At 46.9% G+C, this 15,205-nt stretch overlaps 1 long non-coding RNA gene and 1 pseudogene across 1 annotated transcript; both read right to left on the bottom strand.

Annotated features, from left to right (window-relative positions):
- Window positions 1–2,836: 2,836 nt before the first annotated feature.
- LOC127922155 (sodium/potassium/calcium exchanger 1-like) overlaps window positions 2,837–15,205 on the bottom strand; it is a 52,554-nt pseudogene continuing 40,185 nt past the window's right edge.
- On the bottom strand, window positions 7,904–9,647 carry LOC127922156 (uncharacterized). Its single transcript, XR_008110501.1, has 3 exons — window positions 9,537–9,647; window positions 8,443–8,569; window positions 7,904–8,356 (listed from the first exon to the last, which is right to left on the bottom strand). It is a non-coding gene; the product is annotated as an uncharacterized LOC127922156 (long non-coding RNA).

Raw genomic sequence — 15,205 nt, 5'->3', positions numbered from 1 at the left:
TGTTTCTACACTGGGATTTAATCACGTCTACCGTGGGCCAATCGTGTGTGTTTCTACACAGGGATTTAATCACGCCTACCGTGTCCAATCGTGTGTGTGTTTCACATGGGGATTTAATCACGTCTACCGTGTCCAATCGTGTGTTTCTACATCGGGATAAAATCACGTCTACCGTGGTCCAATCGTGTGTGTTTCTACACAGGGATTTAATCACGTCTACCGTGGCCAATCGTGTGTGTTTCTACACAGGGATTTAATCACGTCTACCGTGTCCAATCGTGTGTGTTTCTACACAGGGATTTAATCACGTCTACCGTGGCCAATCGTGTGTGTTTCTACACGGGGATTTAATCACGTCTACCGTGTCCAATCGTGTTTCTACACAGGGATTTAATCACGTCTACCGTGTCCAATCGTGTGTGTTTCTACACGGGGATTTAATCACGTCTACCGTGGCCAATCGTGTGTGTTTCTACACGGGGATTAATCACGTCTACCGTGTCCAATCGTGTGTGTTTCTCCACAGGGATTTAATCACGCCTACCGTGTCCAATCGTGTGTGTTTCTACACTGGGATTTAATTTAATCACGTCTACCGTGTCCAATCGTGTTGTTTCTACACGTTTAATCACGTCTACCCGTGTCCAATCGTGTGTGTTTTCTGCACGGGATTTAATCACGTCTACCGTGTCCAATCGTGTGTGTTTCTACACAGGATTAAATCACGTCTACCGTGGCCAATCGTGTGTGTTTCTACACGGGATGAATCACGCCTACCGTGGCCAATCGTGTGTGTTTCTACACGGGAAAAATCACGTCTACCGTGGCTAATCGTGTGTGTTTCTACACTGGGATTTAATCACTTATACCGTGTCCAATCGTGTGTGTTTCTACACTGGGATTTAATCACGTCTACCGTGTCCAATCGTGTGTTTTTCTACACTGGGATTTAATCACGTCTACCGTGTCCAATCGTGTGTGTTTCTACACAGGGATTAAATCACGTGTCCAATCGTGTGTGTTTCTACACAGGGATTAAATCACGTCTACCGTGGCCAATCGTGTGTGTTTCTACACGGGGATTTAATCACGTCTACCGTGGCCAATCGTGTGTGTTTCTACACAGGGATTTAATCACGTCTACCGTGTCCAATCGTGTGTTTTCTACACAGGGATTTAATCACGTCTACCGTGGCCAATCGTGTGTGTTTCTACACGGGGATTTAATCACGTCTACCGTGGCCAATCGTGTGTGTTTCTACACAGGGATTTAATCACGTCTACCGTGTCCAATCGTGTGTGTTTCTACACAGGGATTTAATCACGTCTACCGTGGCCAATCGTGTGTGTTTCTACACAGGGATTTAATCACGTCTACCGTGTCCAATCGTGTGTGTTTCTACACTGGGATTTAATCACGTCTACCGTGGCCAATCGTGTGTGTTTCTACACTGGGATTTAATCACGTCTACCGTGGCCAATCGTGTGTGTTTCTACACTGGGATTTAATCACGTCTACCGTGGCCAATCGTGTGTGTTTCTACACTGGGATTTAATCACGTCTACCGTGGCCAATCGTGTGTGTTTCTACACTGGGATTTAATCGGCCAATCGGTGTGTTTCTACACGGGGATTTAATCACGTCTACCGTGGCCACCTACACGGGGATTTAATCACGTCTACCGTGGCCAATCGTGTGTGTTTCTACACTGGGATTTAATCACGTCTACCGTGGCCAATCGTGTGTGTTTCTACACGGGATTTAATCACGTCTACCGTGGCCAATCGTGTGTGTTTCTACACTGGGATTTAATCACGTCTACCGTGGCCAATCGTGTGTGTTTCTACACGGGGATTTAATCACGTCTACTGTGGCCAATCGTGTGTGTTTCTACACTGGGATTTAATCACGTCTACCGTGGCCAATCGTGTGTGTTTCTACACGGGGATTTAATCACGTCTACCGTGGCCAATCGTGTGTGTTTCTACAATTTAATCGTGTGGCCAATGTGTTTTCTACACGGGGATTTAATCACGTCTACCGTGGCCAATCGTGTGTGTTTCTACAGGGGATTTAATCACGTCTACCGTGGCCAATCGTGTGTTTTCTACACGGGATTTAATCACGTCTACCGTGGCCAATCGTGTGTTTTCTACACGGGGATTTAATCACGTCTACCGTGGCCAATCGTGTGTGTTTCTACACGGGGATTTAATCACGTCTACCGTGTCCAATCGTGTGTGTTTCTACAATCGGGATTTAATCACGTCTACCGTGTCCAATCGTGTGTGTTTCTACACGGGGATTTAATCACGTCTACCGTGGCCAATCGTGTGTGTTTCTACACTGGGATTTAATCACGTCTACCGTGGCCAATCGTGTGTGTTTCTACACAGGGATTTAATCACGTCTACCGTGGCCAATCGTGTGTGTTTCTACACGGGGATTTAATCACGTCTACCGTGGCCAATCGTGTGTGTTTCTACACGGGATTTAATCACGTCTACCGTGGCCAATCGTGTGTGTTTCTACACGGGGATTTAATCACGTCTACCGTGGCCAATCGTGTGTGTGTTTCTACACGGGGAATTAATCACGTCTGGGATTTATGCTGAAAACGACGTCCACAGCCGTGACAGCGAACGCCATCTTTGTGAACGCCGGGGAAAATGGCGTTTGAAAGACATACTGTCAACAACACACTTTGTTGTATATAGTTTTCTGATAATACACCTTTTTGATTGAATCCTGGCTTCAATTCCAAATGACCTCAGGACATTTGTTTTCACACGACATAATTAATTAACCAATCAACACTACACCTTGTATTGAATATTATTTTTTAAAAAGGATTTAATTGCAGCATGGATTGTAAGTACAACATATGGATAGTTTACTATACATCAATACATTCTCTTTGCATCCTTCTGACCCCACACACAAGTGTATTGCATACATACATAACACATGACACACTACAATGCTGACAGTTAATGATATAATGGTTACATAGGGGGCTCGTGTAACTGAACTACATTTCTATTACTATTCTACACACTGAATCATTCACACGAAGAACTCAAAAAGCTGCTGTACCTCTGCACCTGATAAACCGGGGGTGTTTTGTTTTTTTTGACTCTAAAAGAAATGACTGTATTGACATTTATACACGGATGAACACTAAAATGGATGTGTTTGTGTGGCTGGACAACGTCGAGGATTACTGAGTCTCTCTTCAGGATGTTGTGGACAGACAACCTCTACTGCTGCAAGTCAGTTCTGGTGAAGGAGACCAGCCATAGTCCAACCATGGAGGTGTCCACTGATTCAACAATACCTGGCTCAACACATACAACACAATCCCCTCTGGACAGTAACACTAGGGGACCTCTAACCCCCCTGTACGGTGAATGTTAGTGACCGACAACGATACAGTTTGATTCAACAATACCTGGCTCAACACATACAACACAATCCCCTCTGGACAGTAACACTAGGGGACCTCTAACCCCCCTGTACGGTGAATGTTAGTGACCGACAACGATACAGTTTGATTCAACAATACCTGGCTCAACACAGACAACACAATCCCCTCTGTGGACAGTAACACTAGGGGACCTCTAACCTCCCTGTACGGTGAATGTTAGTGACCGACAACGATACAGTTTGGCGGTTATTATTTAAATCACTTCCTGACACGCCTCTTTTTTCCCCTCCCTCCTCATTGTAGTATGATGTACTACAGTACCCATAATGCTCTGTACAGTACAACATATTCAGTTTCATCTTTAGTAAAAATTACATTTAAAAAAAGAAGAGGTTCCTGAAGCTAACATAATGGTTGGGTGGACTGGGTTCCAAGTGGGTGGGCCTGGCTCCTCAGTGGGTGGACTGGGTTCCAAGTGGGTGTGTCTGGCTCCCCAGTGGGTGGACTGGGTTCCAAGTGGGTGGACTGGGTTCCAAGTGGGTGTGTCTGGCTCCCCAGTGGGTGGACTGGGTTCCAAGTGGGTGGACTCGGTTCCAAGTGGGTGGGCCTGACTCCCCAGTGGGTGGACTGGGTTCCAAGTGGGTGGACTGGGTTCCAAGTGGGTGGACTGGGTTCCAAGTGGGTGGGTCTGGCTCCCCAGTGGGTGGACTGGGTTCCAAGTGGGTGGGCCTGGCTCCCCAGTGGGTGGACTGGGTTCCAAGTGGGTGGGCCTGGCTCCCCAGTGGGTGGACTGGGTTCCAAGTGGGTGTGTCTGGCTCCCCAGTGGGTGGACTGGGTTCCAAGTGGGTGGACTGGCTCCCCAGTTGGACTGGGTTCCAAGTGGGTGGACTGGGTTCCAAGTGGGTGGGCCTGGCTCCCCAGTGGGTGGACTGGGTTCCAAGTGGGTGGACTGGGTTCCAAGTGGGTGTGTCTGGCTCCCCAGTGGGTGGACTGGGTTCCAAGTGGGTGGACTGGGTTCCAAGTGGGTGTGTCTGGCTCCCCAGTGGGTGGACTGGGTTCCAAGTGGGTGGGCCTGGCTCCCCAGTGGGTGGACTGGGTTCCAAGTGGGTGGGCCTGGCTCCCCAGTGGGTGGACTGGGTTCCAAGTGGGTGTGTCTGACCTCTGACCTCAGATGGAGACAGGGCAGATAATAATACGGTCTTCCAGCATCACGCTGAGCACCAGGAACACGAAGTAAAGCATGAACATGGTGAGGCCCAGAACGCGGCTCATCTTCCACCGACACGCCGCGATGCTGACGATGACGAAGAGGAGCATGACGAAGAGGAGCACGATGGCACAGAACAGACCGTTGGAGTTCACCGCCACCGGTACGCCGCCTTGCATCGCCGAGAAGATCAACCATGGGACAGGCAGACTGGAGTAATGTTGGGGGGGCAGACAGAGAGAGGAAGGGTGGAGGCAGAGGGATGTAGAGAGGGAGAGACAGAGAGAAAGGAAGGGTAGAGGCAGAGGGATGTAGAGAGGGAGGAAGGACAGAGAGAGGAAGGGTAGAGGCAGAGGGAGAGAGAGAGGAAGGGTGGAGGCAGAGGGATGTAGAGAGAGGAGGGGTGGAGGCAGAGATAGGAAGGGTGAAGGCAGAGGGATGTAGAGAGGGAGAGACAGAGAGAGGAAGGGTAGAGGCAGAGGGATGTAGAGAGAGAGGAGGGGTGGAGGCAGAGGGAGAGACAGAGAAAGGAAGGTTGGAGGCAGAGGGATGTAGAGGGGGAGAGAGAGAGGAAGGGTAGAGGCAGAGGGATGTAGAGAGGAGGGGTGGAGGCAGAGGGAAAGGAAGGGTGGAGGCAGAGGGATGTAGACAGAGAGAGAGAGGAGGGGTGGAGGCAGAGGGAGAGGAAGGGTAGAGGCAGAGGGATGTAGAGAGGGAGAGACAGAGGGAAAGGAAGGGTGGAGGCAGAGGGATGTAGAGAGAGAGAGGGGAATGGTAGAGGCAGAGGGAGAGACAGGGAGAAAGGAAGGGTGGAGGCAGAGGGATTTAGAGAGGGAGAGACAGAGAGAGAGGAAGGGTGGAGGCAGAGGGATGTAGAGAGAGAGAGACAGAGAGAGGAAGGGTAGAGGCAGAGGGAGAGAGGAAGGGTGGAGGCAGAGGGATGTAGAGAGGAAGGGTAGAGGCAGAGGGAGAGAGGAAGGGTGGAGGCAGAGGGATGTAGAGAGGGAGAGGAAGGGTGGAGGCAGAGGGATGTAGAGAGAGAGAGGAAGGGTGGAGGCAGAGGGATGTAGAGAGAGAGAGGAAGGATGGAGGCAGAGGGATGTAGAGAGAGAGAGGAAGGATGGAGGCAGAGGGATATAGAGAGGGAGAGGAAGGGTGGAGGCAGAGGGAGAGAGGAAGGATGGAGGCAGAGGGATGTAGAGAGAGAGAGGAAGGATGGAGGCAGAGGGATGTAGAGAGGGAGAGGAAGGGTGGAGGCAGAGGGGGGGAGAGACAATCACTTTTGAGAGTAGTAACACAAATTGCCTTGATCGTTTACAACAGACAACGGTACACATTTCACAGTGATATCTCTGTAGTTATAGAGGTCTATACTAACCCCATAGTGATATATCTGTAGTTATAGTGGTCTATACTAACCCCATAGTGATATCTTTGTAGTTATAGTGGTCTATACTAACCCCATAGTGATATCTCTGTAGTTATAGTGGTCTATACTAACCCCATAGTGATATCTCTGTAGTTATAGTGGTCTATACTAACCCCATAGTGATATATATTTAGTTATAGTGGTCTATACTAACCCCATAGTGATATCTCTGTAGTTATAGTGGTCTATACTAACCCCATAGTGATAGTTATAGTGGTCTATACTAACCCTATAGTGATATCTCTGTAGTTATAGTGGTCTATACTAACCCCATAGTGATATCTCTGTAGTTATAGTGGTCTATACTAACCCCATAGTGATATATCTGTAGTTATAGTGGTCTATACTAACCCCATAGTGATATCTCTGTAGTTATAGTGGTCTATACTAACCCTATAGTGATATCTCTGTAGTTATAATGGTCTATACTAACCCCATAGTGATATCTCTGTAGTTATAGTGGTCTATACTAACCCCATAGTGATATCTCTGTAGTTATAGTGGTCTATACTAACCCCATAGTGATATCTATGTAGTTATAGTGGTCTATACTAACCCTATAGTGATATTTCTGTAGTTATAGTGGTCTATACTAACCCCATAGTGATATCTCTGTAGTTATAGTGGTCTATACTAACCCCATAGTGATATCTCTGTAGTTATAGTGGTCTATACTAACCCCATAGTGATATCTCTGTAGTTATAGTGGTCTATACTAACCCCATAGTGATATCTCTGTAGTTATAGTGGTCTATACTAACCCCATAGTGATATATCTGTAGTTATAGTGGTCTATACTAACCCCATAGTGATATCTCTGTAGTTATAGTGGTCTATACTAACCCTATAGTGATATCTCTGTAGTTATAATGGTCTATACTAACCCCATAGTGATATCTCTGTAGTTATAGTGGTCTATACTAACCCCATAGTGATATCTCTGTAGTTATAGTGGTCTATACTAACCCCATAGTGATATCTATGTAGTTATAGTGGTCTATACTAACCCTATAGTGATATTTCTGTAGTTATAGTGGTCTATACTAACCCCATAGTGATATCTCTGTAGTTATAGTGGTCTATACTAACCCCATAGTGATATATCTGTAGTTATAGTGGTCTATACTAACCCCATAGTGATATCTCTGTAGTTATAGTGGTCTATACTAACCCCATAGTGATATCTATGTAGTTATAGTGGTCTATACTAACCCCATAGTGATATCTCTGTAGTTATAGTGGTCTATACTAACCCCATAGTGATATCTATGTAGTTATAGTGGTCTATACTAACCCCATAGTGATATCTCTGTAGTTATAGTGGTCTATACTAACCCCATAGTGATATCTCTGTAGTTATAGTGGTCTATACTAACCCCATAGTGATATCTCTGTAGTTATAGTGGTCTATACTAACCCCATAGTGATATCTCTGTAGTTATAGTGGTCTATACTAACCCCATAGTGATATCGAAGATGTTGGATCCCACTGAGCTGGACACAGCCATGTCTCCCAGTCCTTTCCGGGCCACGATGACACTAGTGATGAGGTCAGGGATGGAGGTGCCCGCTGCCAGGATGGTCAGGCCCATGATCTCCTCTGAGATGCCTATGGTCTCACCCACCTAGGGAGGCAACAGTCAGTCAACCAATCAGTCTCACCCACCTAGGGAGACAACAGTCAGTCAACCAATCAGTCTCACCCACCTAGGGAGACAACAGTCAGTCAACCAATCAGTATCCCCACCTAGGGAGGCAACAGTCAGTCAACCAATCAGTCTCACCCACCTAGGGAGACAACAGTCAGTCAACCAATCAGTCTCACCCACCTAGGAGGCAACAGTCAGTCAACCAATCAGTCTCACCCACCTAGGGAGACAACAGTCAGGCAACCAATCAGTCTCACCCACCTAGGGAGACAACAGTCAGTCAGTCAACCAATCAGTCTCACCCACCTAGGGAGGCAACAGTCAGTCAGTCAACCAATCAGTCTCACCCACCTAGGGAGGCAACAGTCAGTCAACCAATCAGTATCCCCACCTAGGGAGACAACAGTCAGTCAACCAATCAGTCTCACCCACCTAGGGAGGCAACAGTCAGTCAACCAATCAGTATCCCCACCTAGGGAGGCAACAGTCAGTCAGTCAACCAATCAGTCTCACCCACCTAGGGAGGCAACAGTCAGTCAACCAATCAGTATCCCCACCTAGGGAGGCAACAGTCAGTCAGTCAACCAATCAGTCTCACCCACCTAGGGAGACAACAGTCAGTCAACCAATCAGTCTCACCCACCTAGGGAGACAACAGTCAGTCAGTCAACCAATCAGTCTCACCCACCTAGGGAGACAACAGTCAGTCAACCAATCAGTCTCACCCACCTAGGGAGACAACAGTCAGTCAACCAATCAGTCTCACCCACCTAGGGAGACAACAGTCAGTCAACCAATCAGTCTCACCCACCTAGGGAGACAACAGTCAGTCAGTCAACCAATCAGTCTCACCCACCTAGGGAGGCAACAGTCAGTCAGTCAACCAATCAGTCTCACCCACCTAGAGAGACAACAGTCAGTCAGTCTCACCCACCTAGGGAGACAACAGTCAGTCAACCAATCAGTCTCACCCACCTAGGAGGCAACAGTCAGTCAACCAATCAGTATCCCCACCTAGGGAGGCAACAGTCAGTCAGTCAACCAATCAGTCTCACCCACCTAGGGAGGCAACAGTCAGTCAACCAATCAGTATCCCCACCTAGGGAGGCAACAGTCAGTCAGTCAACCAATCAGTCTCACCCACCTAGGGAGACAACAGTCAGTCAACCAATCAGTATCCCCACCTAGGGAGGCAACAGTCAGTCAGTCAACCAATCAGTCTCACCCACCTAGGGAGACAACAGTCAGTCAACCAATCAGTATCCCCACCTAGGGAGGCAACAGTCAGTCAGTCAACCAATCAGTCTCACCCACCTAGGGAGACAACAGTCAGTCAACCAATCAGTATCCCCACCTAGGGAGGCAACAGTCAGTCAGTCAACCAATCAGTCTCACCCACCTAGGGAGGCAACAGTCAGTCAACCAATCAGTATCCCCACCTAGGGAGGCAACAGTCAGTCAGTCAACCAATCAGTCTCACCCACCTAGGGAGACAACAGTCAGTCAACCAATCAGTCTCACCCACCTAGGGAGGCAACAGTCAGTCAACCAATCAGTATCCCCACCTAGGGAGGCAACAGTCAGTCAGTCAACCAATCAGTCTCACCCACCTAGGGAGGCAACAGTCAGTCAGTCAACCAATCAGTCTCACCCACCTAGGGAGACAACAGTCAGTCAACCAATCAGTCTCACCCACCTAGGGAGACAACAGTCAGTCAGTCAACCAATCAGTCTCACCCACCTAGAGAGACAACAGTCAGTCAACCAATCAGTCTCACCCACCTAGGGAGACAACAGTCAGTCAACCAATCAGTCTCACCCACCTAGGGAGACAACAGTCAGTCAACCAATCAGTCTCACCCACCTAGGGAGACAACAGTCAGTCAACCAATCAGTCTCACCCACCTAGAGAGACAACAGTCAGTCAGTCAACCAATCAGTCTCACCCACCTAGGGAGGCAACAGGGCACTAGTAATCAGTCGATACATATATCAAAATGTAATTTTTGACAAATACGTAGCACATCCGTTATTCATCCTGAGTGTAGACGAAGGCCAGGATTCAACCAGATCAGCGTTAACCCATGATTACCCACGATAACCCACGATTTACCCACGATAACCAACGATTTCCCGATAACCCACGGTTACCCACGATAACACATTATTACCCACGATAACTCACGATTACCCACAATAACCCACGATTACCCACGATAACCCACGGTTACCCACGATAACACATTACCCACGATAACTCACGATTACCCACAATACCCACGATAACCCACGGTTACCCGATAACACATGATTACCAACGATAACTCACGATTACCCACGATAACCCACGGTTACCCACGATAACACATGATTACCAACGATAACTCACGATTACCCACGATAACCCACGGTTACCCACGATAACACATGATTACCAACGATAACTCACGATTACCCACGATAACCCACGGTTACCCACGATAACACATGATTACCAACGATAACTCACGATTACCCGCAATAACCCACGATTACCCACGATAACCCACGGTTACCCACGATAACACATTATTACCCACAATAACCCACGATTACCCACGATAACCCACGATAACCGTAACTCATCATTGCTTTTGTTTATAGTAGGTGGGGTCAGAAGTGTTACTGCGTTGGTGTTGTCAAAACCCCAGGAGGCGGCCGACATTTTCCCTATCATTATCCATATCATTATCCATACCATTAGACCCTATCATTATCCATATCATTATACCCTATCATTATCCATACCATTAAACCCTATCATTATCCATACCATTATCCATATCATTAGACCCTATCATTATCCATAGCATTAGACCCTACCATTATCCATATCATTATCCATATCATTATCAATATCATTATCCATATCATTAGACCCTATCATTAGACCCTATCATTAGACCCTACCATTATCCATATCATTAGACCCTATCATTATCCATACCATTAGACCCTATCATTATCCATATCATTAGACCCTATCATTATCCATATCATTATCCATACCATTAGACCCTGTCATTATCCATATCATTAGCCATATCATTAGACCCTATCATTATCCATATCATTAGACCCTACCATTATCCATATCATTATCCATACCATTAGACCTATCATTATCCATATCATTATCCATATCATTAGACCCTATCATTATACATATCATTATCCATATCATTAGACCCTATCATTATCCATAACATTATCCATATCATTATCCCTGTCATTATCCATACCATTAGACTCTATCATTATCCCTATCATTATACCCTATCATTATCCATATCATTAGACCCTATCATTATCCATACCATTAGACTCTATCATTATCCATATCATTAGACCCTACCATTATCCATATCATTAGACCCTGTCATTATCCATACCATTAGACCCTATCATTATCCATATCATTAGACCCTATCATTATCCATATCATTATCCATACCATTAGACCCTGTCATTATCCATATCATTAGAAACTATCATTAGACCATATCATTAGACCCTATCATTATCCATATCATTAGACCCTACCATTATCCATATCATTAGACCCTATCATTATCCATACCATTAGACCCTATCATTATCCCTATCATTATCCATATCATTAGACCCTATCATTATCCATATCATTATCCATATCATTAGACCCTATCATTATCCATATCATTATCCCTGTCATTATCCATACCATTAGACCCTATCATTAGACCCTATCATTATCCATATCATTATCCATATCGTTAGACCCTATCATTATCCATACCATTAGACTCTATCATTATCCATATCATTAGACCCTATCATTATCCATACCATTAGACTCTATCATTATCCCTATCATTAGACCCTATCATTATCCATACCATTAGACCCTATCATTATCCATATCATTAGACCCTATCATTATCCATATCATTAGACCCTATCATTATCCATATCGTTATGCATATCATTAACACTCTAACCACTAGGCTACCTGCTGGTTACTAGTCCAACACTCTAACCACTAGGATACCTGCTGGTTACTAGTCCAACACTCTAACCACTAGGATACCTGCTGGTTACTAGTCCAACACTCTAACCACTAGGCTACCTGCTGGTTACTAGTCCAACACTCTAACCACTAGGCTACCTGCTGGTTACTAGTCCAACACTCTAACCACTAGCCTACCTGCTGGTTACTAGTCCAACACTCTAACCACTAGGCTACCTGCTGGTTACTAGTCCAACACTCTAACCACTAGGCTACCTGCTGGTTACTAGTCCAACACTCTAACCACTAGTCTACCTGCTGGTTACTAGTCCAACACTCTAACCACTAGGCTACCTGCTGGTTACTAGTCCAACACTCTAACCACTAGGCTACCTGCTGGTTACTAGTCCAACACTCTAACCACTAGGCTACCTGCTGGTTACTAGTCCAACACTCTAACCACTAGGCTACCTGCTGGTTACTAGTCCAACACTCTAACCACTAGGCTACCTGCTGGTTACTAGTCCAACACTTACCGCTAGGCTACCTGCTGGTTACTAGTCCAACACTCTAAACACTAGATTACCTGCTGGTTACTAGTCCAACACTCTAACCACTAGGCTACCTGCTGGTTACTAGTCCAACACTCTAACCACTAGGCTACCTGCTGGTTACTAGTCCAACACTCTAACCACTAGGCTACCTGCTGGTTACTAGTCCAACACTCTAACCACTAGGCTACCTGCTGGTTACTAGTCCAACACTCTAACCACTAGGCTACCTGCTGGTTACTAGTCCAACCTCTAAATACTAGGCTACCTGCTGGTTACTGGCCCAACACTCTAACCACTAGGCTACCTGCTGGTTACTGGTTCACTCTCTAACCACTAGGCTACCTGCGGGTTACCTCGGGTCTGTCTGTTACCTCGGGTCTGTCTGTTACCTCGGGTCTGTCTGTTACCTCGGGTCTGTCTGTTACCTCGGGTCTGTCTGTTACTTCGGGTCTCTCTGTTACCTCAGGTCTGTCTGTTACCTCGGGTCTGTCTGTTACCTCGGGTCTGTCTGTTACCTCGGGTCTGTCTGTTACCTCGGGTCTGTCTGTTACTTCGGGTCTCTCTGTTACCTCGGGTCTGTCTGTTACCTCGGGTCCCTCTGTTACCTCGGGTCTCTCTGTTACCTCGGGTCTGTCTGTTACCTCGGGTCTCTCTGTTACCTCGGGTCTGTCTGTTACCTCGGGTCTGTCTGTTACCTCGGGTCTGTCTGTTACCTCGGGTCTCTCTGTTACCTCGGGTCTCTCTGTTACCTCGGGTCTGTCTGTTACCTCGGGTCTGTCTGTTACCTCGGGTCTGTCTGTTACCTCGGGTCTCTCTGTTACCTCGGGTCTGTCTGTTACCTCGGGTCTCTCTGTTACCTCGGGTCTCTCTGTTACCTCGGGTCTCTCTGTTACCTCGGGTCTGTCTGTTACCTCGGGTCTCTCTGTTACCTCGGGTCTCTCTGTTACCTCGGGTCTGTCTGTTACCTCGGGTCTGTCTGTTACCTCGGGTCTCTCTGTTACCTCGGTTCTCTCTGTTACCTCGGGTCTGTCTGTTACCTCGGGTCTGTCTGTTACCTCGGGTCTGTCTGTTACCTCAGGTTATCGCTGATCTGATTAAATCCTGGCCTGAGTCAAAGAAGCACTGGACTAATAGTTTCTAAACAAGATGGAAGTCATGTGATCTAAAAACCCAACCCAGAGTGATACCTGATGTGCCCACCAGACCATTAGATAGGAGAACACAGCGATCCACGTGATGGAACCAATAAACGTCATGGCGAAGTATTTTCTGGAAGCCTGAGGAAGAACTCACAGGAAGCTCATATCAGCATGACATTAGAAAGATATTTTGTGTTCTACATTTTGGCCACTTTGCAGGACACAAACACAGGACACAAAATGGCGTGAATGTAAAGACAGAAATGATAAAGACAGAGATGATAAAGACAGAGATGATAAAGACAGAGATGATAAAGACAGAAATGATAAAGACAGAGATGATAAAGACAGAGATGATAAAGACAGAGACGATAAAGACAGAGACGATAAAGACAGAGATGATAAAGACAGAGACGATAAAGACAGAGACGATAAAGACAGAAATGATAAAGACAGAGATGATAAAGACAGAGATGATAAAGACAGAAATGATAAAGACAGAGACGATAAAGACAGAGACGATAAAGACAGAGACGATAAAGACAGAGACGATAAAGACAGAGACGATAAAGACAGAGACGATAAAGACAGAGATGATAAAGACAGAGACGATAAAGACAGAGACGATAAAGACAGAGACGATAAAGACAGAGACGATAAAGACAGAGATGATAAAGACGATGAAGACAGAGACGATAAAGACAGAGACGATAAAGACAGAGACGATAAAGACAGAGACGATAAAGACAGAGACGATAAAGACAGAGACGATAAAGACAGAGGCGATAAAGACAGAGACGATAAAGACAGAGACGATAAAGACAGAGACGATAAAGACAGAGAGGATGAAGACAGAGATGTAGGTGATATGTACCGGGTTGCGTACGTCGGGCACAGTGAGCCACAGAGGGAACACTATCGGTAGGAGGAAAAGATATGTGGCCTGTTTCCGTCTGGTGTCTGGCCATTCTAACGACAGGGGTTCCTCGTTCTCTTCACCCTCTTCCTCTTCTTCCTCTTTATTTTCCTCATCGTCCTCTTCGTCATCCTCGTCTTCCTCATCCTCGCTCTCTTCTTCACTCTCGTCCTCCTCGCCGCTGTCTGAGCCGTCGGACCCCCCTGCGCCCGCTGGCCCCTGGTCCTAGTGAAGAGGGAGGGAGAGAGGGTGAGAGAGAAGTGTCGTAGGGGTAGAGTAGTGTTATGAATTAACTCTCTCCTATCGCTCTCCACCCTCTCTCTCTCTCTCTCTCTCTCCACTCTCTCTCCCCTCTCGGTCTCCTCTCCCCTCTGTCTCTGACGGGTCTGGTTTCTCCTATCTCTCCTCTCTCCTCTCTCTCTCCTCTCTCTCTCCTCTCTCTACCGTCTGAGTCTCTGACGGGTCTGGTTTCTCCTATCTCTCCTTCCTCTCTCTCCTCTCCTATCTCCCCTCTCTCCTCTCTCTCCTATCTCCCCTCTCTCCTCTCTCTCCTCTCCTCTCCCCTCTCTCCCGTCTGAGTCTCTGACGGGTCTGGTTTCTCCTCTCTCCTCTCTCTCTCATCTGAGTCTCTGACGGGTCTGGTTTCTCCTCTCTCCTCTCTCTCCCCTCTCTCATCTGAGTCTCTGACGGGCCTGGTTTCTCCTCTCTCCTCTCTCTCCTCTCCTCTCTCCTCTCCCCTCTCTCCCGTCTGAGTCTCTGACGGGCCAGGTTTCTCCTCTCTCCTCTCTCTCCTCTCCTCTCTCTCCTCTCTCTCTCCTCTCTCTCCCCTCTCTCATCTGAGTCTCTGACGGGCCTG

The sequence above is a fragment of the Oncorhynchus keta genome, unplaced genomic scaffold, assembly GCF_023373465.1.
Source record: "Oncorhynchus keta strain PuntledgeMale-10-30-2019 unplaced genomic scaffold, Oket_V2 Un_contig_24745_pilon_pilon, whole genome shotgun sequence".
NCBI lineage: Eukaryota > Metazoa > Chordata > Actinopteri > Salmoniformes > Salmonidae > Oncorhynchus > Oncorhynchus keta.
The sequence above is the reverse complement of the archived record's forward strand: the minus strand, read 5'-3'. Positions and strand labels throughout refer to the sequence as shown.